Raw genomic sequence first — 24,944 nt, 5'->3', positions numbered from 1 at the left:
GTGTGTGCCCAATTGTCTTGGGTGTGATGGTGTAAGGGGTTAGTGTGTCTGCCTCACATTACGAAGCTCCTGCAGTCCTGGGTTCAAATCCAGGCTCGGGATCTTTCTGTGTGGAGTTTGCATGTTCTCCCCGTGAATGCGTGGGTTCCCTCCGGGTACTCCGGCTTCCTCCCACTTCCAAAGACATGCACCTGGGGATAGGTTGATTGGCAACACTAAATTGACCCTAGTGTTTGAATGTGAGTGTGAATGTTGTCTGTCTATCTGTGTTGGCCTTGCGAAGAGATGGCGACTTGTCCAGGGTGTACCCCGCCTTCCGCCCGATTGTAGCTGAGATAGGCGCCAGCGCCCCCCGTGAGCCCACAAGGGAATAAACGGTAGAATATGGATGGATGGATGGATGGTGTAATGTTTTTGTAGACTGAGGCCGATCTCAAAAAGTTCGACTCCAGGTGTCGTTGAGAAGGGAGGGAGGTCAAAAGCGTCCATCATTTAGGTGTCCTCGGGGGTGTTTTTCAGAACAGCCTGGTCCTAGCGTCAAGGCCATTCGAGGGAGTTAAATCATAGATTAGGATGTTTGTTTTTCGTGAATGGACAAAACAATGACTTGTCTGTTCTTAGTCCATGCCGGCTCTCTCAAATTCAATTCAATCTTCCTTTTCGGCAAACTTCTCCATGATGTGATCAGTTCAGAAATCGCCACAGTCTGTGTTCCCACAGCCCTGCCCAAACCTTCTATTGCGACGTACAGCCTTTGGGCTCGTTGAGTGGCTGCCATCGTTTTAGGAATTTGACGATACACCAGAGCAATGCCCAGCCCAATCAGCAGGTGCCCAGCGATCATGCTTCCAAATAGGTAGATGTCTTCCACGTCCTCGATGGAAAGGACTGAGAGGCACATGATACTCCATTTATCCCAGGAGTTTCTCACGTACCCCACAGCAATGGTTCCATCAGGGCAGCCAGGCTCCCCCGAACCTCTTTTCCTCGTCGCAAAGACTTTGTCAATTGCATCGAGAGTCCAGCTGAACATATCCATGTCTGATGTATAGATTTGAGGACAGCGTAAAGAAAGAGGCTTCAAAAAAGTTCAGACAAGACAAAAACGAAGAGAGCAAGCTGGGAAAAGAGGGAGCGGAGAAAAATGCGACATACATACTTTTGTATCTCCTTCCTACTTGTTTACCTTCTTTTGTCTATGCTTACCTACTCTATACCATATTTTATCTAAGTTTACCTCCTTGTTTACCTACTGTTCAGCTACTTTTAGGCCTTATCGCCTCTACCTATTCAGAAGTGGAACGATTGCTTAAAATGCAAGCTGGAATGGAAGTTTGGACACAAGCAGACCACAGGAGGAAGTTGGAAGTTGTCTCTGCGTTAAACTACTGATGATGAATCCTGTCTTTGTGACTATGGTGTTTTTTTTAATGGGGAAAACCTCGCTCACTGGCAGGCGGGTTTCCTTTCAAGTGTCAGTGTGCTGAGTATGCAGGAAAGAAGAAGCTGCTAAAGTCTATAGGCATACCTCTTCACCCAGCAGGCGGCACAACATGCCCGCGGAGACGCTGCCGGCTCTCGACAGTGCCGTGTTTGAATTGAATCTTCTAAAAAAAAAAAAACTGTGGGGTGTTTAGACACAACACTTGATTGGAACTTGGACTCCTTCTAATTAGGGCTGAAGTTTTTAGATGTCTTTGAGGCGAGACGAGGATTGGGTGATTGTATCTCATTTTTGCACGTGTTTTAACTCCTCAATTAACACCTCAGAAGCAAAACTAAAATTGGTTTAAGGATGTTGGTTCGAAAGTATTTGCCTCAGATACGAGCCGGTACTGGAACTGAAAATGTTTCTAGTAAGTTACCAACGTAATAACATAACATATTAACAATTCCACATTTTTACGAAGCGTATCTTAATAAATCTTGCATTTGCTATATTGCTGCAAATCACAAACCCCGTTTCCATTTGAGTTGGGAAATTGTGTTAGATGTAAATATAAACGGAATACAATGATTTGCAAATCCTTTTCAACCCATATTTAATTGAATGCACTACAAAGACAACATATTTGATGTTCAAACTCATAAACTTATTTTTTTTTTGCAAATGATAATTAACTTAGAATTTCATGGCTGCAACACAAGCCAAAGTAGTTGGGAAAGGGCATGTTCACCACTGTGTTACATCACCTCTTCTTTTAACAACACTCAATAAACGTTTGGGAACTGAGGAGACACATTTTTGAAGCTTTTCAGGTGGAATTATTTCCCATTCTTGCTTGATAATAAATACATGATAAATGGGTTGTACTTGTATAGCGCGTTTCTACCTTCAAGGTACTCAAAGCGCTTTGACACTACCACATTTACCCATTCACACACATTCACACACTGATGGAGGGAGCTGCCATGCAAGGCGCTAACCAGCACCCATCAGGAGCGAGGGTGAAGTGTCTTGCTCAGGACACAACGGACGTGACGAGGTTGGTACGAGGTGGGGATTGAACCAGGGACCCTCGGGTTGTGCACGGCCACTCTCCCACTGCGCCACGCCATCCCCTGTACTGCTTAAGGTGTTCAATAGTCCAGGGTCTCTGTTGTCGTATTGTAGGCCTAAAAATGTTCAATGAGAGACAGGTCTGGACTACAGGCAGGCCAATCTAGTACCCACACTCTTTTACTATGAAGCCACGCTGTTGTAACACGTGGTGTGGCATTGTCTTCCTGAAATAAGCAGGGGCGTCCATGATAACCTTGCTTGAATGGCAGCATATGTTGCTCCAATACCTGCATGTACCTTTCAGCATTAATGTTGCTTTCGCAGATGTGTAAGTTATCCATGCCTTGGGCACTAATGCACCCCCATACCATCACAGATGCTGGCTTTTGAACTTTGCTCCTATAACAATCCGGATGGTTCTTTTCCTCTTTGTTCCCGAGGACACAAATATCCACAGTTTCCAAAAAAAATTTGAAATGTGGACTCGTCAGACCACAGAACACTTTTCCACTTTGCATCAGTCCATCTTCGATGATCTCGGGCCCAGAGAAGCAGGCGGCGTTTCTGAATGTTGTTGTAAATGGCTTTCGCTTTGCATAGTAGAGCTTTAACTGGCACTTACAGATGTAGCAACTAACTGTATTTAGTGACAGTGGTTTTCTGAAGTGTTCCTGAGCCCATGTGGTGATATCCTTTAGAGATTGATGTCGGTTTTTGATACAGTGCCGTTTGAGGGATCAAAGGTCACGGTCATTCAATGTTGGCTTCCGGCCATGCCGCTTACGTGGAATGATTTCTCCAGATTCTCTGAACCTTTTGATGATATTATGGACTGTAGATGTTGAAATCCCTAACTTTCTTGCAATTGCACTTTGAGAAACGTGTTAAACTGTTTGACTATTTGTGGACAAAGGGGTGTACCTCGCCCCATCCTTTCTTGTGAAAGACTGAGCATTTTTTGGGAAGCTGTTTTTATACCCAATCATGGCACCCACCTGTTCTCAATTAGCCTGCACACCTGTGGGATGTTCCAAATAAGTGTTTGATGAGCATTCCTCAACTTTATCAGTATTTATTGCCACCTTTCCCAACTTCTTTGTCACGTGTTGCTGGCATCAAATTTTAAAGTTAATTATTATTTGCAAAAAAGAAAATGTTTATCAGTTTGAACATCAAATATGTTGTCTTTGTAGCATATTCAACTGAATATGGGTTGAAAATGATTTGCAAATCATTGTATTCCGTTTATATTTACATCTAACACAATTTCCCAACTCATATGGAAACGGGGTTTGTAGATGGCTGAGCATGTCGGCTGATAGCGCAACCCCAGGATGCAAAGACAGAAGACGGTGTGTGTCAAAAAATGTTGTTCTTTACGTTTCTAAAAGATTACAGTTGGTACAAAATGCGGCTGTTAGACTTTTGACAAGATCAAAAAAGTTTGATCACATTACGCCTGTACTGGCTCACCTGCACTGGCTTCCTGTGCACTTGAGATGTGACTTTAAGGTTTTACTACTTACGTATAAAATACTACACGGTCTAGCTCCATCCTATCTTGCTGAACATATTGTACCATATGTCCCGGCAAGAAATCTGCGTTCAAAGAACTGCGGCTTATTAGTGATTCCCAGAGCCCCAAAATAAGTCTGCGGGCTATAAAGTTCCAGTACTCTGGAATGCCCTCCCTTTAACAGTTCGAGATGCTACCTCAGTAGAAGCATTTAAGTCCCATCTTAAAACTCATTTGTATACTCCATTCAATTAAACAGAACCCCCTTTTAGACCAGTTGATCTGCCGTTTCTTTTTTCCTCTGCCCCCCTCTCCTTCGTGTAGGGGGGGGGGGGGGGGGGGGGGGCACAGGTTCAGTGGCCACGGATGAAGCGTTAGCAGTCCAAAATTGGGGCCTGGGGTGGACCGCTTGTCTGTGCATCGTCTGCGCTGCTTAAATATCTCCGCTCGGAATGGTTTCCATTATGAACTTGACTCTCACTACTATGTTAGATCCACTATGGACTGGACTCTTACAATATTATGCTCGATCCACCCGACGCCCATTGTACCGGTCGCCCTGGGGATGGGGGGTCCCCACATCTGTGGTCCCCTCCAAGGTTTCTCATTGTCCCATTGGGTTGAGTTTTTCCTTGCCCTGACGTGGGATCTGAGCCAAGGATGTCGTTGTGGCTTGCGCAGCCCTTTGAGACACTCGTGATTTAGGGCTATATAAGTAAACGTTGATTGACGTTGATTGATGGGAACAAAAAAAGGCAGAAACCAAAGACTAGTGCAAGGCACGTAGCGGTAGTAGAGTAACACATGCAGACTGAGAATAAGGCAATAATCCCGTCCTTGCAAGAGCAAATAGACTTGATTAAATATAGAAAACAGGTACGCTGTCAGGAAGCTAAACGGACCGTGAAGGTGCAGCATTTTGTTATGATCCGTTGCCCGAATCATGTTCTGTTTGGTTTTGGACTCCCAAAGTTCCTGTTTTGTGCACACCTGGGTTCGTTTTATGTTACCATGGGTACGGATTGGTTGCATCTGCCTCTGATTAGTGTCTGGGATGCTCACCTGCTGCCAGGCACTAATCAGAGTGCTATCGCCACACACTGTCTGGCTTCCTAGTTTGCTGACTAATGTTGACTTGACATGAAATTATTAGAAATGCCTTCTTTAAAATCATTTCATTTTCTAAAAAATCGACAGTGCGACTTATAACCCGGTGTGCCAAAATGTATGTATTCATTCTGGTTGTGCTTACCAACCTTGAAGCAAATTTACATGGTACAATAAAAAGGCTCCTTTTGTTTCTCTATCCTCTTGCCAACAAGAATAAATACATACATTTGGTGCACCGGTTTATAAGGCGCACTGTTGATTTTTGAGAAAATTAAACGATTTTAAAGGAGCCATATATAATTATATCATGTCAAATCATCATTAAATGGCCTTGATACGTCAAAAAGCATTAATAAATCATGTTCTTTCTCAAATAATAGTAGTTCAGCCGGGATATGCTCAATTCAAAATTAGATTTCCCGCCCCGAAATATTATTGTTTTCATTTCAATGTCCCGCCCTCTACCGTTTGACCAATTAGAAAGTCTGTGAGTGTGCAACATCCAGGTTGACAATTACCTGCACAGTGGGCTAGTGGTTATAGAATCCACCCTGAGATCGGTAGGTTGTGAGTTCAAACCCCAGTTGAGTCATACCAAAGACTATTACCTTCCCACTCAGCATCAAAGGGAGAATTGGGGGTTAAATCACCAAAAAGTATTCCTGGACGTGGCCAGGGGTGAGGGTGATGGGTCAAATCTCACCAAACCTAGGGTGTGTGACAATCAGTGGTACTTTAGCTGTTGCCATTTCTAATACAAAGTTGCGTACAGTTCGAACGTGCATCTGTCAGTGGACTCGCTATGGAAGCGCTAAAAACTACCGGTACAACAAGGATGAGGCGGAGAAGACGCTGGGGAAGTGCCCATCATTCCATTCATTTTCTACCGCTTATTCCCTTCGGGGTGGCGGGGGGGGGCGTTGGAGCCTATCTCAGCTACAATCGGGCAGAAGGCGGTGTACAGTCTGGACAAGTCGCCACCTTATCGCAGGCTGTCGAAGTGGAGCCGAGTAAATAAGACCGTTCACAAAATGGTGCATCCTGAAGAGACGGTCAGAAAACGGCTTGAAGATGGTCTGTGAAACATAATCTATGCAACATTTTGACCAAAGAAGCACCAATAGATGTTATGTAGACCACAAGGAAGTGTTTTAAATGTAGAAAATAACATAATATGACCCATTTAATGCGCCTTATAGTCTGGTGCGCCGTTTGTATGAAATAAAGCTAAATAAACCCGCTCATCGGCAGTGAGCCTTACAATCCGGTGCGCCATATGGTAGGAAAAATAAGCATTCAAGTCTCACCTTAAAACTCATTTGTATACTCTAGCCTTTAAATAGACTCCCTTTTTAGACCAGTTGATCTGCCGTTTCTTTTCTTTTTCTCCTCTGTCCCACTCTCCCTTGTGGAGGGGGTCCAGTCTGGTGGCCATGGATGAAGTATTGGCTGTCCTGAGTCGGGACCCAGGATGAACCGCTCGTCCAGAGTCGGGACCCAGGATGGACCACTCGCCTGTGTATCGGCTGGGACATCTCTGCGCTGCTGATCCGCCTCCGCTTGGGGTGGTTTCCTGCTGGCTCCACTGTGGACGGGACTCTCTCTGCTGTGTTGGATCCACTTTGGACTGAACTCTCACAGTTGTGTTGGATCCACTATGGATTGAACTTTCACAGTATCATGTTAGACCCGCTCGACATCCATTGCTTCCGGTCCCCCTAGAGGGGGTGGGGAGGGGGTTGCCCACATATAAATGGGTTGTACTTGTATAGCGCTTTTCTACCTTCAAGGTACTCAAAGCGCTTTGACACTACTTCCACATTTACCCATTCACACACACATTCACACACTGATGGAGGGAGCTGCCATGCAAGGCGCTAACCAGCACCCATCAGAAGCAAGGGTGAAGTGTCTTGCTCAGGACACAACGGCTGTGACGAGGTTGGTACTAGGTGGGGATTGAACCAGGGACCCTTGGGTTGCGCACGCCCACTCTACCACTGCGCCACGCCGTCCCTCATGCGGTCCTCTCCAAGGTTTCTCATAGTCATCATTGTCACCGACGTCCTACTGGGTGTGAATTTTCCTTGCCCTTATGTGGGCTCTTCCGAGGATGTCGTTGTGGTTTGTGTTGTAGTTTGTGCAGCCCTTTGAGACACTAGTGATTTAGGGCTATATAAATAATCATTGATTGATTGATTGATTGATTGATTGAAATAAGGTACCATGAATTGATTAACGTGGACCCCGACTTAAACAAGTTGAAAAACTTATTCGAGTGTTACCATTTAGTGGTCAATTGTACGGAATATGTACTGAACTGTGCAATCTACTAATAAAAGTATCAATCAATCAATCAATCAAACCAAATTTCCTTGAAATGCTGCCGGGTATATAGTATGTGCCTGCCTTGAATTACTGCCGCTTCGCAAAAAAATTAGCGCATGATTAGTATTACCGCCTAGTCAAACTCCTGACGTCACGAGTGTCACTTCCCCTGTCATCATTTTCAAAGTGGAGGAGGCTGATTTCATTACCGATAATTTGAAATCGCATGAAGGGAAGAAGATTAAGAGCTATTCAGTAGGATTTAAGGTCCAAGCTATTGAATACCGGTATGCTAAAAAGAACAGTAAGCAGCTATGTTTTATTAATATACCGTAGCTGCGTGTGTCAAATATGAGTCATTAAATGACTCCCGCCTCCTGATGGTAGAGGCCGCTAGCGTTCTTTCTTGCCATAACTCGGCTGCAGAAGAAGTGACAAATAGTGACGTGATATGTGCTGGGAACGGATATGACGCGGTGGGGTGCGCAACAGACCTTTTTGGGATGTAGCACCACTACTCCTATGCTGGCTATGTAAACAACCGGGCTGAAATAAAGCATGTTCCAGTCTTAAATACCCAGTGTATTATTTATACAATAACACTTCATGGTGGCAGCGGTGGGATAAAGAGATCACCCACGGAACAGAACGGCAGGGGGAGTTTCCCGAGGATAATTCTGTCGCCGCCCGCACGTGAGGAGCCGAGCTAACTGATAGCAGCGGTCTGATAGCAGTTTTCTAAACTGGACTTTTAATCGAAGCAGGAGGTAATAAAGGAAGATCCCCATCGAGACAGAGAGACTTTTAAAACTGAAGAAAGATAAGGAAGACTTCTATAAACAAGTTATCGATGCTTTTCATCAGAAGGAGCTGGCATGGACTTCATTTATAAGTAAAGGTAAGACTATAGTAACGTTTTTTTTTATTAAATGTGCTTATCATGATGGTATCCTTACATCACACTAATTTTTTTCCAGCATGCCTTTGGTAAGTGCCGGAGTGAGAAGCGGTTTTAAAACATTTTGCGCATGCTTACCTTTACCGCATGCCTTTGGTAAGCGCCGGAGTGAGAAGAGGTTTTAAATCAATTAGAGCCCTGGCGGCAATTCAAGGAAATACGGTAGTCTCTTTTCGGAGTTTGTTCGTGGTGTTGTGTGACATTGCACTTTCTACTTTTTGTTTTAATTCCTATTTCCATTGGCCTGATAGCACTCAGAGACACATTTTGGTTACAAAATACTTGTTTTATTTAATATCCCGTGACTGATTAAGGACTGCTTTTCACATATTCAAGCCAGAACACCAGTCTGACCTGATGTTCAAGCCCCTATCAGTTAATTAGCCTTTTTTCCCCCCACAAAGCAGATGCTTATAATTAAATTTACATGCAGCAGTGAAGTGCAAAAAAAAAAAAAGAATAGAAGCGATCCATCAGAAGGCCATGACGGTGGCTTGGTGTAAAAAGAAATAAAAAATAAAAATACACAAGAACATAAAAATCTCATTAAGAGAGACAATAAAGAGAAGAAACCCCCAGAGCACTTCAAAGACCATCTTGAGTCCGCTTTTCTCTTTCACGTTTTCTCTACACCTTTTCCATCTGTTTCTCACGTCTCAATCACATTACTCTATTTGCACTCTCTGGGTCTGTTTGTTGTCACGCAGGCGGCTAGCGGAGGTGGACCTGCTCCCTCTGGAGATGTTGGGGGGGATTTAGAGAAGATGAAGCGTGTGGATGTGTTTTGGCACAACACCGTGGCTGAACTAGCTGCAGATGGAAAAAAAACAACAACAACAACGAGGAGAAAGCCTCGCTCCCACTGAGATGCTCTGGATGGCTAATTATTGCTGGGAGCTATTTGAATACACCTAATTAAAACAAATGTAATGGAATGCATCGGCGGAAGTTTGCAGCAGAACTCCGCGCTCAGGCACGAGTTGAGGAGAAGAAAGACCGAGGCTGTCGTTAACAGCAGCGATGTTCGCAGCAAGGTGCATCCAACGATAAATAGCAGAGGATGTGACAAAATAATTGCTGTCATTTCCCGTGAGGACTGCTGAAATTAAACAAGCTCCAGGATATACTTGGTAGGGATGGGTGCCGAATTTGATAAAGGTACAGACTAAATTAGCCAATAGTATAATGAGGTTGCAAAGGTAAAATTCATTTTCAAATTTCTTTTCAATGCAGTGTAAAAGCAAAAATATATGTTTTTAATATATATTATTGTTTTAGTTGCTTAAGAGATATTCCTGGCTCTGAATTTTTTCATTGCTATTTTTATGTTTTTGTGCATTACTTGTTGCCGTCATCATTAAACGAACAGGTTACTCATCAGTTACTCAGTACTTGAGTAGTTTTTTCACAACATACTTTTTACTTTTACTCAAGTAAATATTTGGGTGACTACTCCTTACTTTGAATTGAGTAATAATTCTCTAAAGCAGTGTTGTCAAACTCAAATACAGAGTGGGCCAAAATGTAAAACTGAACAAAGCCGCGGGCCAATGAACCTTTTAATAGGGACCCAAATAAGTTTTGCATTGAATATTGAACAAGCAAGGCTTATATAACTTTATAATGGCATGCAAAATCGAGTATCAAATAATAATAATAATAATTAAAAAATATCATTGGCATATCAAATAATATTTAAATACAAATTGAATGCCTCTTTTCTATTTGCGGCCTTCCGAGGTAAATATCAAAATAAACTTTTTCCACAGGCTAATGATAAACTTGAAAATAGAATAACAATAATGAATGAATCAAACATTCAAGCCTTGAAGTAGCAAGAGAAAGTGGATGAATATAATGTTAATTATTGCTCAGTTTGCTACTCTGATTTGCTTTAGCGCTGAATATGGAACAAGCAACGCTTATATAACTTAATAGTGCAAAATCAACCTTCAAAAAACATCAATGGTATATTGAATACAATCTAAATAAAAAATGCAATGCCTCTTTTCTATTTGCAGCCTTTAGAGGTAAATATCAACATTAACTTTTTGCACAGGCTAATTTGAAAATAAAAAAACAATGAGGTGGGTGGGGTTGGGGGGCGGGGATTAGTGGTAGCGGGAGGTGTATATTGTAGCATCCCAGAAGAGTTAGTGCTGCAAGGGGTTGTGGGTGTTTGTTCTGTTGTGTTTATGTTGTGTTACGGTGTGGTTGTTCTCCCGAAATGTGTTAGTCATTCTTGTTTGGTGTGGGTTCACAGTGTGGCGCATCTTTGTAACAGTGTTAAAGTTGTTTATACGGCCACTCTCAGTGTGACCTGTATGGCTGTTGACCAAGTATGCATTGCATTCACTTGTGTGTGTGTGTACAAGCCGCTTATATTATGTGACTGGGCCGGAACGCTCAAAGAGGACATGATGACAGGTTGCAGAAAACGTTAAAGGCAGAGCCTTTAAGGCACGCCCCCAATATTGTTGTCGGGGTGGAAATCGGTAGAAATTCGGGAGAATGGTTGCCTCGAGAGGCTTCACGGTGGCAGAGGGGTTAGTGCGTCTGCATCACAATACGAAGATCCTGAGTAGTCAGGGTTCAATCCCGAGCTCGGGATTGAAACCTGGAGTTTGCATGTCCTCCCCGTGAATGCGTGGGTTCCCTCCGGGTACTCCGGCTTCCTCCCACCTCCAAAGACATGCACGTGGGGATAGGTTTATTGCTAACACTAAAATTGGCCCTAGTGTGTGAATGTGAGTGTGAATGTTGTCTGTCTATCTGTGTTGGCCCTGCGATGAGGTGGCGACTTGTCCAGGGTGTACTCCGCCTTCCGCCCGATTGTAGCTGAGATAGGCGCCAGTGCCCCCCGCGACCCCAAAGGGAATAAGATGGATGAATGGGTTGCCACGAGAGGTTTTCGGGAGGGGCACTGAACTTTGGGAGTCTCCCGGGAAAATTTTGATGGTTGGCAAGTAGGAGTATTAGCAGTGAACGTGGTGTTATAGCAGCACCGCCATTGTATAGTACCGGCGGGCCAGCTCTAATGTTAATTTTGTATTGCCTCAAGGGCCAAATGAAATTACACGGTGGGCCAAATTGGGCCCTCGGGCCAGAGTTTAACACCCATGCTCTAAAGTAACAGTACTCTTACTTGAGTACAATTTCTGGCTACTCTACCCACCTCTGTCTATTATTGTAATAATCAATCAATCAATCAATGTTTATTTATATTGCCCTAAATCACAAATGTCTCAAAGCCATGCTATGACTATGAATAGCGTCAATAGCTATTTGCTCAATAGCTTCAGTTTCTTCTTCAATATTTTCATACTCCAACCATCTGTTTCAATACATGCGTAATCTGTTGAATCGCTTAAGCCGCTGAAATCTGAGTTTGAATCCGAGCTAATGTCGCTATATCTTGCTGTGGTATTCCCATTGTTTGTTTACATGGCAGCACTGTGTGACGTCACAGGAAAATGGCCAGTGTCTTCGCAGAGAGTCGAAAATAAGGCACTTTAAAGCTTTATTTAGGGATATTCCGAGACCGGTAAAATTTTGAAAAAAACTTCAAAATATACAACAAGCCACTGGGAACTGATTTTTATTGTTTTTAACCCTTTTGAAATTGTGATAATGTTCCCCTTTAAAGAAAATGTTGCACACTCCTCAGCATGTCTAGTTGTATAATGACGTTTCAAGTTGTATTCCTTCTGCACCGCAACTTTCTCTGTGCAAATAAGACATGTCGGGGTTCCCCTGAGCTCGACAAAGGAATATCGCATCTCCCACTTTTCTTGGAATTGTCTTTGCTCATCACTAACCTTTCTCTTCACTGCAGGGTTTGAAAAAGACATGTTTAGGGTTGTGGAATATATTTCTATTTAGCCGACACACGGAGAATAAGTTTATTTCCGCAATGTGTGTCGTTCCGCTTTTCTTCCCTGCAGCAACACGGCGGACGGTGGATAATAACCGTGAATGTACCAGGATAGCGAGCGAAAAAAAGTGACGGCTCCTGTAGTGTGATCCGGCGTCACATAGAAATATATATAGTAGGGCTGGGTCCGGCAACACCGATGCATCGGCGCATGAGTCGAGCTCATAGAGCAAAACCCTGTGTCGGTGCGCGTACCGCTTTTCGAAAGTCACGTGACCGATCATGAACTGTTTCGGTCACGTGACCGATACGCGAACTGTGTCGCACTGACGCCTGCGCGCCAAACTGTGTTTAGTATGGAAGCGCATCTGTCATCGAGATGCTGCTGCCAACAGAATCGCCGCACTTCTGTCGTTGGTCATTTGTAATTTATCATCGTTGGAGATCATTTCCGCCGTGTGGGAATATTTTGATCATATATCGGAAAAAAAGGTATTTGTGTTCATTTCCTTGTCGTTTCATCCTGTTCTCTCAAAGTTTCTACTCGATCTCTGACTAGGTCTGTAACGGTACGTGTTTTTGTGTTGAACCATTTCTGTAGCTCATTTGGTAGAATAATAAATATGACAATTTGTTTTGGAATTTATTTCTTATATTTCAATGTATTATTTAGTTATTATGTCATTGGTATAATTGAAGAATTTCAAATATTAGTCAGTCAAACACACATTATTATTATTTTTCTTACAGAAATGTGCATGTTTTTCACTTATAGTACCCTTTAAGCACAGCCACTATTTACTTACTGGTATCAGTTCAAATGTAAATGACATAAAGACATCACTATTTCACCCGTCTCATTTTCAAAACTTATTTCCCAATTATATGTTTACAATGTTTTAAGGGAATTTATTTGAGAATCAAAAACAATAATAATTTTTTTAACAATACTTATAAAAATGTGTTTTAAATTTGTTTTTTTAGTAGTAGTATTATTTGTAGTAGTAGTGTATTGTAAAGTAGAAGGGTAAGACTTTGAAAAATATACATACATCCATCCATTTTCTACTGCTTGTCCCTTTTGGGATCACTGGGGGTGCTGGAGCCTATCTCAGCTGCAATCGGGCGGAAGGCGGTATACACCCTGCACAAGTCGCCACCTCATCACAGGGCCAAGCTCTCTCCCGGTTGCAGTTAGTCCAGAACGCGGCAGCATGACTTTTAACAGGGGCCAGGAAACCCCAGCATATAACCCCAATTCTTCAGAGTTTGCACTGGCTCCCTGTTCATTTTAGAATTGATTTTAAAACATTGCTGTTTGTTTTTAAATCTTTACATGGACTGGCACCTCAATATATCTCGGACCTCATCCAAATGTACATTCCTGCGCGCGCTCTGAGGTCCGAGAGCCAGTTCCAGCTCGTGGTGCCCAAGACCAGACTTAAGACCAAGGGAGACAGGGCCTTCTCTGTGGTCGGCCCTAAGCTCTGGAACACTCTGCCCCTCCATGTTCAAACTGCTTCCACAGTGGAGTGTTTTAAGTCTCGTCTTAAGGCCCACTTTTATTCTTTGGCTTTTAACACTATGTGAGTTGTGTGGTCCTCTGTCCTCTGTTGTCCTCTGTGTTTTTTATACACTTTGATTTCTATTTTACTGTTTTAATTGATTTTACCCTTTAAAATAGTTTTTAATCATATTTGTTTTTATATTGTTTTGTTTTTTGTTTTATATTTATTTATTTTTTGTTTTTATTCAGTCTTTGGTGGAGCATAATATGTATATATATATATATATATATATATATATATATATATATATATATATATACATATTTTTTTTTAATATTATTTTTTTTTTTACAATTGTTTTTAACATGGCTGTGCAGCACTTTGGAAACGTTATTATTGTTTAAATGTGCTATATAAATAAAGTGGATTGGATTGGCCAGGAAAAAACAAACGTCATTTAAAATATTGGTAACACTTTACATATTAAAAAAATATTTGTTTGTATTTTTAAAAGAACACAATACTTTGCTATATTTTAAAGTTGTGCCAAAGCGTATTTTAATGACATTCATTCATTTCTTGTAATTAGGGTTTCACAAAATATTATGTAGTATCCTGCTGCTTCAGCTAAAATATGCACCTTATTGTTGGTTTTGACGTCCCTCATCTATCAATAAATACAATAAGTGGTCCTCTAAACAGGACAAGTGATGTTTTTCAGGTATGAATTATTCGCTCATTCCTTCGCCGCAAACAGTCTTGCTATTTATGAGGAAAGGAAAAATGCTTGCATGCATATTTTACCGCAACATCATTTGCATGGATTGATTTAGAAGCACAACATTAATTAGCAATGGAGGAAAATGGCAGAAACATATTTTGGTATCAAAGCAGATGTGATGTCATTAAAAATTAAATTAACTGTTCTGTTCAGGTGCCCTTAATGGGTCATTAGAAACACTTGTGATTTCCTACTATTTTACGTTAAAATGGTCCATCGGTGAGAAATTGCTCCATTTTTTTTCACCCCCTCGGATCAAGAATTTAATTAACTATTGACCGAGCCACCAACAGGAGGAGACGGAACGAAATGGACTGGAGGATAATGGCCTGAGAACAAAATGCCTTCCTCCCGTTTGGCAGCGTTTCAAAAAGTCGCCAAGGTGTGAGGCGGTCCAAAATGTACATGTTTGATCCAGATGCTGCAAAAAAAACACTCAGTATGCACGACATATTTGGGTACACATGTATAATTGAATTGGCTTCCCAAACGCAGGAAGGAAAGAGGGAAATGTTGATGAATATGCAAGAATTTGCCAAGCACAATTAGTATAATGACAGGGGGGAAGGCGAGCAGGTGCACGCTGAGCACATACAGTCCTACTGTATATGCAGCCTGGGAGAAAATGCAAACATCCAGCTCATGCACTCCACAGGGGGGAAATAAAGGGGACTGAATACTAAAAACGCTCATTGGTTTTTCTAAAAGCCCACTTAAAAGGTTAATTTCATGAATTCACAGCCACAGCCTTCTTATTAGTTTACTATAACGTTTATATGTTATTAGTCTGGGGATGTTTTTACTTGCACTGTAGTCACTGATTAAGAAAGGGGCATGTGTTTCTTAATCATTGGGCCATTTTTGGGGCCGCCAAGAATAGATCTGTTTCTTATATATCAGGGGTCGCCAACCTGCAGCTCCGGAGCTGGTTGCGGCTCTTTGATCATTCTGATGTGGCTCAGCTGCATACTTGCCGACTCCCCCGATTTTTCCGTGAGGCTTTCAGATTTCAGTGCCTTTCCTAGGATAAGCTTTCTCCAAGTAACTCCTTTAACGTCCTCTAAAATATGTCATGGCGCCCGCTTTTACTAGGCTGGGCGTATCGATACCAAGTATCGATAGTATTGATACTTGGTGAGTATCAGTATCGTATCGATACTGGCGTGATGGTATCGATACTTCACCAAATTAAGCGAATCACTCCGATTTTAAAAAAAATGTGAGCGCAGCGCAGCACTCCTCACCACTCCACCCTCCTCCCTAGTGAAGGGTCGCGAACAAGATTTAAAAACACTTTAAAAATTCATCTTCAACCCAAAATAAAATAAAATAAATACAATTAACATGACGCTCGGTGCGTTCGCGCACACACATCGGTATAATTCGCTCCGAGGTTCACTCGGACACGCACACACACACGCGTGCGTTTCCAGTAATGTCTTGGTTGTAAACTGTAAAGTATTTTATTGCACTAAAATAACGATAAGAATTTCTCAGTTCTTTTGTTTTGTGTTCATTTTTACAACTGTTTAATAACTAGTGTTTTCTTTTTTACTTAAGTTCTTGTGTGTTTTGAGGCGACTAGCCAAGTTCAGTATTGGTTTTCACCTTATTTGCACTACTTGCTTTATTGTGATTGATATTATTACTTTTTTATTTGAATTTCTCAGTTCTTTTGTTTTGTGTTCATGTTTACAACTTTGATCAATAACTAGAGCTTTGTTATTTACCTTAAGTGTTTGTGTGGTTTGAGGCGACAAGCCGGGTTCAGTAGTTGTTTGCACTTTATTTGCATTACTTTATTGTGATTGATATTACTTTTGTAATAAATATGTTATTTTTTGACTTAAATCGTTGTCCTGTGTTGTATTATTATCATAATCAATTAATAAAGGCAAAAGTATAAATTTGTTTTTCAAAAGTATCGATACCCCGAAGTCCCCCCCCCATCAGATGACGACACTTCCGGTATCGGTATCGGTGATACTGGCCAGTATCGGATCGGATCGGTATCGATACCCAAATTTGCGATATTGCCCACCCCTAGCTTTTACACCATGCTATCTGCGTGCCGACCTCTCAACCATGTCATCGTGCCCACCTTTACTCAGTGCTATCTGCGTGCTGGCCGGTCACATGTAGTATGTGGTCTTTGTCAATACACGTTAGTGACTGCATGCATACTTAGTCAACAGCCATACAGGTCACACTGAGGGGTTGTGATATAAACAACTTTAACACTCTTACTAATATGCGCCACACTATGAACCCACACCAAACTTGATTGACAAACCATGAAACTTGATTGACAAACCATGTCATCGTGCCCGCCTTTACTCAGTGCTATCTGCGTGCTGGCCGGTCACATGTAGTATGTGGTCTTTGTCAATACACGTTAGTGACTGCATGCATACTTAGTCAACAGCCATACAGGTCACACTGAGGGGTTGTGATATAAACAACTTTAACACTCTTACTAATATGCGCCACACTGTGAACCCACACCAAACAAGATTGACAAACACATTTTGGGAGAACATCCGCACTGTAATACAACATGAACACAACAGAACAAATACCCAGAATCTTATGCATCCCTAACTCTTCCGGGCTACATTATACACTCCGCCCCCCCCCCCCTCCCCCAATCCCCGCCCACCTCAACCAACGAACGGGAGGGGGGTGGAGGGTAGAGGGGTTGGTGGTAACGGGGTGTATAATGTAGTCCGTAAGAGTTAGGGATGCATGGGATTCTGGGTATTTGTTCTGTTGTGTTACGGTTAGGATGTTCTCCCGAAATGTGTTTGTCATTCTTGTTTGGTGTGGGTTCACAGTGTGGCGCATATTAGTAAGAGTGTTAAAGTTGTTTGTATCACAACCCTCAGTGTAACCTGTATGGCTGTTGAGTAAGTATGCCTTGCAGTCGCTTGTGTATGTCTGCAAAAGCCACATACAACATGCGAATGGGCTGTTAAGCTGTTTGGTACTGTTGTGGAGGGCGATAATGGTAGCCCCACGATTGCACGCCCTTGTTATTGTTGTCTGGGTGAAAATAAGCTGATATTCGAGAGAATAGTCACTCTGAATTTCGGTGGTCTCCCGCAAAGATTGGGAGGGTTGGCAAGTGTGATGCTGTCAAGGTGCATTCATACAAAACTCGCGAGCCGCACTAACATTAAATTTTCATATTAAGTTGCGGGCCGCCTGTCTGAGACCCCTAGTTTCTACATAGCACAAAGCAAAAAAAAAACTATGTATGCAGTGTTGTTTCATTATAAATTTCAAAAGAGTTGTGTGGCTCTCATTGTTTTCTTTTTTTGTGAAACGGGTCAAAATGTCTCTTTGAGTGGTAAAGGTTGCCGACCCCTGTCATATATGGTACTCAGCTGTAATACACTTTTTGACCACTTGTAGCAGTTATGACAATATTAAAGTTAAAGTATCAATGATCGTCACACACACACTAGGTGTGGCGAAATTATTCTCTGCCTTTGACCCATCACCCTTGATCACACCCTGGGAGGTGAGGGGAGCAGTGAGCAGCAGTGGTGGCCGCACCCGGGAATCATTGTTGGTGATTTAATATATTAAACTAACCTAGAAAGTCTGGAGCTAAAGTCATTAAGACGTTTTTAAGCGCACAAATTATGACTAAAGTGGTCCTTTTAAATTTTATTGACGGTTTAGTTAAGAACCATACATAATCATTTATTGTTAAGTTAAAATTATTTATTGCATACTTGAATGTACATTTGTTTTTGTTTTTATGATTCCCTTCATTTTTTGTATATTTAATTAGTATGTATTTTGTGATCAGTCTGGCCGAAGCCTTTATTAATAATTACACTAAGACTTAGACTTCCTTTATTGTCATTCAAATTTGAACTTTACAGTACATATAAGAACAACATTGTGTTGCATTAGCTCGTGGTAGTGCAGGATAAAAGAGCAATAAGGTGCAGATATAAATAAATAGATTACTGTAGAGATAAATATATTGCACTTTGGTATATGCATCCATGTTTACAGACGTATGTTATATTGTCTTTATATTCCAGCTGTCATGTCTGTTGATCATGTTTTTGTTTGGGTATGTGCTGTTTGTTTTTTGTACTCTTTTTAGTTCCTGGTCGTGCACTCTTGCTTGTTTTGTTTCCATGACTACTCATTAGTTTCACCTGTCTCACGTTTTGCATTCGCGCACCTGTCACTAATCAGGTCGGTATTATTTAAGCTTGCAGTTGCCAGGCAGTCGGCCCGGCGACATTACCTCCCGTACACCCATGCTATCTGATATCTTTACTACTCATGCCTTTGTCATGCTGCCAAAGTTTTCTTGCTGTTCGTTTTTTGCCACGTGAGTTTTGTGTATTCTTGTCACATTTCAGTTCAATTTTAGGACTAGATAGAACAATCCCATGATACAAGATAACCTGAGTAGAGTGGAAATAATAGGCTACCTCCTTCAGCGCTGCCTCAGAGTGGTTGTGGTGTTAGACCTGGTTGGGTGGGATTGTAAGATGCGGGGCAGAGAGGAGGAAGGGTAATGGTTGTCAGCTTCATTGGGGTCATCAGGTGGGCACCCTCCTTCACCGGCGTTTCAATGATAGGCCCACGACACCTCCAGAGGGCTCATCGGCAACACCTGGCGTCCCAGGTGAGCCCCCCTCTGCTTTTAACCATTATGTGATGTAGGTCTTACTACATCCCCAGATGGTGTCTCTCCTCTTCATCCACAGCCACCGACTGGCTGTCTCTGCTGCTCCTGAGAGGGCTTTGATGGTGTTTCGCAGGGTTTGGCCTCGAAATCCGATGTCCTTAAGCAGCCTGATTGTTGTCTGGCCCACAAAGCCTCTGCAGCCAACTTCCACTGGGCAGACCTTGGCCTTCCATCCATTCTGCTCAGCATCAGCTGCCAGTTCGGTGTACTTAAGGCTTTTGCGTTCGAATGCCTCCTCCACAGCAGCCTCCCAGGGAACCGTGAGTTCTATTATATATACAATACGCAGTGAGGAGGACCAGAGCACAATGTCTGGTCTGAGGTTTGACATGGCTATCTCTGAAGGAAAGCAGAGCTTTTGATCAAGATCCACCACCATTTTCCAGTCACGAGACCTTCCGAGCTGGCCTATGTCTGTTATATGGCCTTTGGTGGACTCTGCACCTTCTCGGATGAACTCTCTTGTGGCTGTAGGATGTACTTTTGGCGGGGGCAGGGCATTGATCTTCGCTCTTCTGGCCTCTAACGTGGCTGCTAGGCACTTCAGAACCTGGTTGTGCCGCCAGGTGTAGCGCCCTTGTGACAGACTTGTCTTGCAGCCAACGAGAATGTGTTTGAGGTTAGCTGGAGATGGACAGAGGGGGCATGTAGGGTCCTCCCCATACCACTGTTTGAGGTTGGAGGGGGAGGGAAGGACATCATAAGTGGAGCGTAAGATGAAGCTGATGTGAACTGCCTCCATGCCCAACAGCTCCCTCCATGAGAGCCTTCTCCTCTCGACTCCTTCCCAGCTCATCCACTGTCCTTGCTTAACTTGTGAGATAGCCTTTGCACATCTTGCTGCCTGCTCATGCCGACGTACCTCCTCTACAACCAGCCGTCGTCGCTGAGCTGGAGCCGCATTATGCCACACCGGTCTGCTCTCACTAAGGCCAAGGCCTCCTCTTCCCTGCTGCACGAGGCCAATGATGTCTCTGTGCCTAAGATCCTCCTTTGCTTGCAGAGTAGCTGCCGCTGCAGTCCATTTCCTTCCGGTCACCAAGGTAGGAGCTGTTTGGGCAACGCATGGGTCACGAGACTCTGTTAGCGTCATTTCTAGCCTTACCTTTGCACACTTAAACTCCTCTACTAGGCTGGAAACAGGAAGCTCCAGAACACCTCTTCCATACAGTCCGATGTTACTGAAGCATTTGGGAAGACCCAGCCACTTCCTAGCAAATGCACTAACCATCCTCTCCAACTTTTCTACCTTTGTGGTTGGTACGTCATAGATGGTCAGAGGCCACAAAAGCCTGGGTAGCAACCCAAATTGGAGGCACCACAGCTTCAACCGGCCAGGGAGCATGGTCTTATCGATGTTTTCAAGGCCAATTATAGTATCCTGCTTGAGCTGGTCCACCTGCCCCGTGTCCTTGAGGGTGGCATGATACCAACGCCCAAGACTCTTGACAGGCTTCTCAGACACTGTTGGTATAGCCTCCCCACCCACACAGAATCGATGTTCCATCAGCTTCCCCTTCACCACTGAGATACTTCTGGACTTGCTTGGTTTTATTTCCATCCGGGCTCACTGGATGTTTTCTTGCAGTTTGTTCAGCAGCCGCCTAGCACACGCCTTGGTTGTGGTGAGGATGGTCATGTCATCCATATAGGCTCTGATGGGGGGAAGACGAAGACCGGATTTAATCTTTTGACCTCCTACCACCCACTTAGAGGCCCGGATGATGACCTCCATAGCCATTGTAAAAGCAAGAGGTGAGATGGTACACCCTGCCATTATTCCTATTTCGAGTCGCTGCCATGCTGTGTTACACCCACCAGTTGTCAGGCATAGCTGTAGGTCCTGGAAATAGGCTTTGACTAGACCAGTAATGGAATCCGGGACACTGAAATAGTGGAATGCCACCCAGAGGAGATCATGAGGAACTGACCCAAAGGCATTTGCTAGGTCCAAGAACACAACATGGAGGTCTCTTCCACCCTTCTTGGCAGCTTGAATTTGACTCCATATCATGTTTGTGTGCTCCAGGCACCCCGAGAACCCTGGAATCCCTGCTTTTTGCACCGAAGTGTCGATGTATTGGTTCTTTTCCAGGTAGGTGGACAGCCTGTGAGCCACTACACTGAAGAAGATTTTGCCTTCAACATTGAGAAGGCTGATTTGGCGAAACTGGCTGATGTCCACAGAGTCCTTTTCCTTGGGGATCAGGATGCCTCCTGCCCTCCGCCATGCAGTTGGAATGGCTTGTTTCTGCCACACCACCTTCATCAGTCTCCATAGAAAGTGTAAAACTTCTGGAGTTTTCTTATAAAATCGGTATGGAATTCCATTGGGCCCAGGAGAGGATGCCGCTCTAGCTCGTCGTACAATTCTCTCCACCTCACACCACTTTGGAGGGTTAGTGTCCAGTTGGTGTTCTGGGGACTCTATTGGTGGCATATCAGGTGGGAGAGTTTTTGGTCCGCTCCGCTGGGTGTCAGTGTGGTTCTGTTTGAGGTAAGCTTCGAGGTCTTTCTTTGATGTTATGAGTTTGCCACTTTTTTCCTTTGTAAAAAGTTTTAAGTGTTTATTTGTTTCATGTTCATAGTTTTTTGCCCCAAGTGCTAGTTTTTGTTTAATTAGTCAAGTTTGTTCGCAGCCTTTGTGTGCGCCTTTAGTTTTGTATCTTTTGTTAGAGTTCAAATAAAATCATGTATTTACCTCCGAGCCATGTCCGACCCAACTTTACTTGCATCTTGGGAAAACAAACACCCCAAAGTCCACGCCCTGACACCAGCCAGTTAATCCGTTTTTTGGGAGGAATTGAGGGGATTATTCTGATGCGTTCAAGAGTCTCATGGTCTGAGGGAAGGAGCTGTTACAGAACCTGGAGGTTCTGCTATGGAGGCTGCAGAACCTCTTTCCAGAGTCCATTGAATATGGTTGAAATTAAAAGTAATATTAATATTTCAGTGTCAATATTTGAGTGGGCCCCGAGCCCCTATGTCGTGGAAAAAACCCTGCTCTTGGTTGTAGAAATACCCAACAAAAATGTCAATAAATATTTTTCACCTGTCAGTCAGAAAAAAACTATGGCAGCATGACAAAGGCATGAGTAGTAAAGATATCAGATAGCAAGGGTGTCCAGGAGGTAATGTCGCCGGGCCAACTGCCTGGCAACTGCAAGCTTAAATAATACCAACCTGATTAGTGACAGGTGCGCAAGTGGAAAATGTGAGACAGGTGAAACTAATGAGTAGTCATGGAAACAAAACAAGCAAAAAAGAGTCCAAAAAACAAACACCACATGGCCAAACAAAAACATGATCAACAGACATGACAGCTGGAATATTAAGACAAATTTATCAAGTCTTAATTGAGACTTTTGAGGACTCTAACATGAAAACACATATGTTCTTCTCAACGATCAACCGAGAGATCAAAGGTTGCCTGCAAAAAAAAAGAAAACCTAATGTGTTCTTGTCTCACATAAGGATTGCAAATGATCAGCAAAATCCTCCTGAAAATGCAGTTCACCTTTAAGGGCAAACATACATTTTGACTGATTTAAGATGTTTTTTGTTAAGTATGACTGCAAAATAAGCCTCCATAGTGTGGAGTTCAAGAACCGCTGAAATTAGTAGGACAAAACGATGTTCACCAAATACTCTCATCCGTGAAGCATACACACAAACATATTAAAAAGTGGGCTTTCTAACTGTTGGGAAGGTTTATGTCCTCAAACAAAAAACACACTAAAACAAAAAATTAATTTTTTTCCCCACATCTTTTTCTATTTTCAATCCATTTTTAAAAACGCTCCAGAGAGCCACTAGGGCACGGATTGCTGACCGTCGCCTTAGCACAAACAATAACATACATTTCTCTGCATGTGTTTGATGAAAACTATTAAACACAAAACATTATGGATGTTAGCGAAGAAACATCCCTAAATTAGACGCACCGTTTTATACGCCACAGGGTTAAAAGCGCAGGAAAAAAGTAGCGCCTTAAAGTTTGGAATTTACGGTAATTGGATTTCCATCATTCTTTATGGGGCAAGAGTGTTTTGTTTTTCGTACGATTTATTTTTCAAACGCACTGCATTTCAGGGAGAGCCCCATAAAGCGTGAAACAAAGATGGATTCCGCACAAGTCAAAGCGGCAACATTAAGAGTGGCTTCAAACACATTAAAATCTTGAAAATGACCTTGCTGTCACGTCGGCTTCTGCAGTAAAACAAAACGGCATCTTATATTCAATACGAGGCTGTTCACTGCTGCGCTTTATGATGCAGAGCAAAGAGTGGGTTTTACAAGGCTTTAAGCTGTACGGATGTTTAGGACTCACAGCAAAAAGCCAATAGGATATTCCTGCAAATATATTATTCCGCCAAGCTGATCTCCCCCGTAGCTCGCTGCGGCATAAGCAAACGCTGCGATAAATACGCCGCAATGGGTCGGATACGACGTCGTTGTCAAAAGCTGGAATGAAACCATTTACGGCGGGCGATGAATCCAATTCTGTTTGAATAAAAGCCGAGCCATGGTCTGTCATTCCTCTCTCGGCACGTTACTTAAACTGCAGCGCTTGTGTAAACACCGCGTGGAATAAACGCGTATTATCCTGGGACGGGGGAGGGACGCCAAGAGCTGATGGAAATAACTAGAAAAGCCTTCCACCTTTCTGGAAAAATGAGAATGGAAGTAATGGGAAGTGATGTCTGTGTGCCAAGACACAAATATGAAGAGAAAGGGCTGGGACATGGTTGATAAGGTGACAGAATGATGTGTTTTCAGGATATTGTTGTAGTGTATTTAGGAACACCATTGAAAACCACAATAATAAACATATTGTTCACTAAATACAGTATTTATGTTTCTTGAAGATAAACTTTCCAATCATGAACTGCTGGACACAAAAGGTTGAAAATGTCTCCAAAAAATTTCAGTTTCCCCTGCTATTATTTTTCCGACGGATACACCTCATGGTGGCGCTGGGATTAAGCCTTAAAGTAATTCAGATTGACTTAAAATGTCTCACATGGGAACTGCACTTATTTTGCAATTTTTCTTATTGTTCGCAATCATTATGAGACAAGAACGCACGTCTTTTTTTCTTTTTATTAGGATTTTAAAGATGATAAACGCTTGGAAGGTGCGGCTAAGGGTAGTCACCCTTGTAGCCTTTAAAGCCCTCTAAAACAACTACAAAACTAAACACACTGCAAGTCTATAAATAATGTAGTTCCTACCAATATGTAATATGTACAATAGTTATCGTTTTTTAGTTATTTTGATCATATACATATATATATATATATATATATATATATATATATGTATATATATATATATATGGCGTTCCCAGGCCAGCCGGGAGACGTGTATATATATATATATATATATATATATACATATACATATATATATGTATGTATATATATATACATACATATATATATGTGTATATATATATATACATACATACATACATACATACATATACATACATACATATATATACATACATACATACATATATATATATATATATATATATATATATATATATATATATATATATATATATATATATATATATATATATATATATATATATATATATATATATATTGTCACGCTCCGCGACTCGGATCGTTTATG

General features: G+C 42.4%; 1 protein-coding gene across 1 annotated transcript in view; it reads left to right on the top strand.

Moving 5' to 3' along the window:
* The window catches only part of LOC133550015 (uncharacterized), a 138,810-nt gene that overhangs the window by 22,869 nt on the left and 90,997 nt on the right, over nt 1-24,944 (top strand). The window lies entirely within an intron of this gene.

The sequence above is a fragment of the Nerophis ophidion genome, linkage group LG03 (assembly GCF_033978795.1).
Source record: "Nerophis ophidion isolate RoL-2023_Sa linkage group LG03, RoL_Noph_v1.0, whole genome shotgun sequence".
Taxonomy (NCBI): Eukaryota; Metazoa; Chordata; class Actinopteri; order Syngnathiformes; family Syngnathidae; genus Nerophis; species Nerophis ophidion.
The sequence above is the reverse complement of the archived record's forward strand: the minus strand, read 5'-3'. Positions and strand labels throughout refer to the sequence as shown.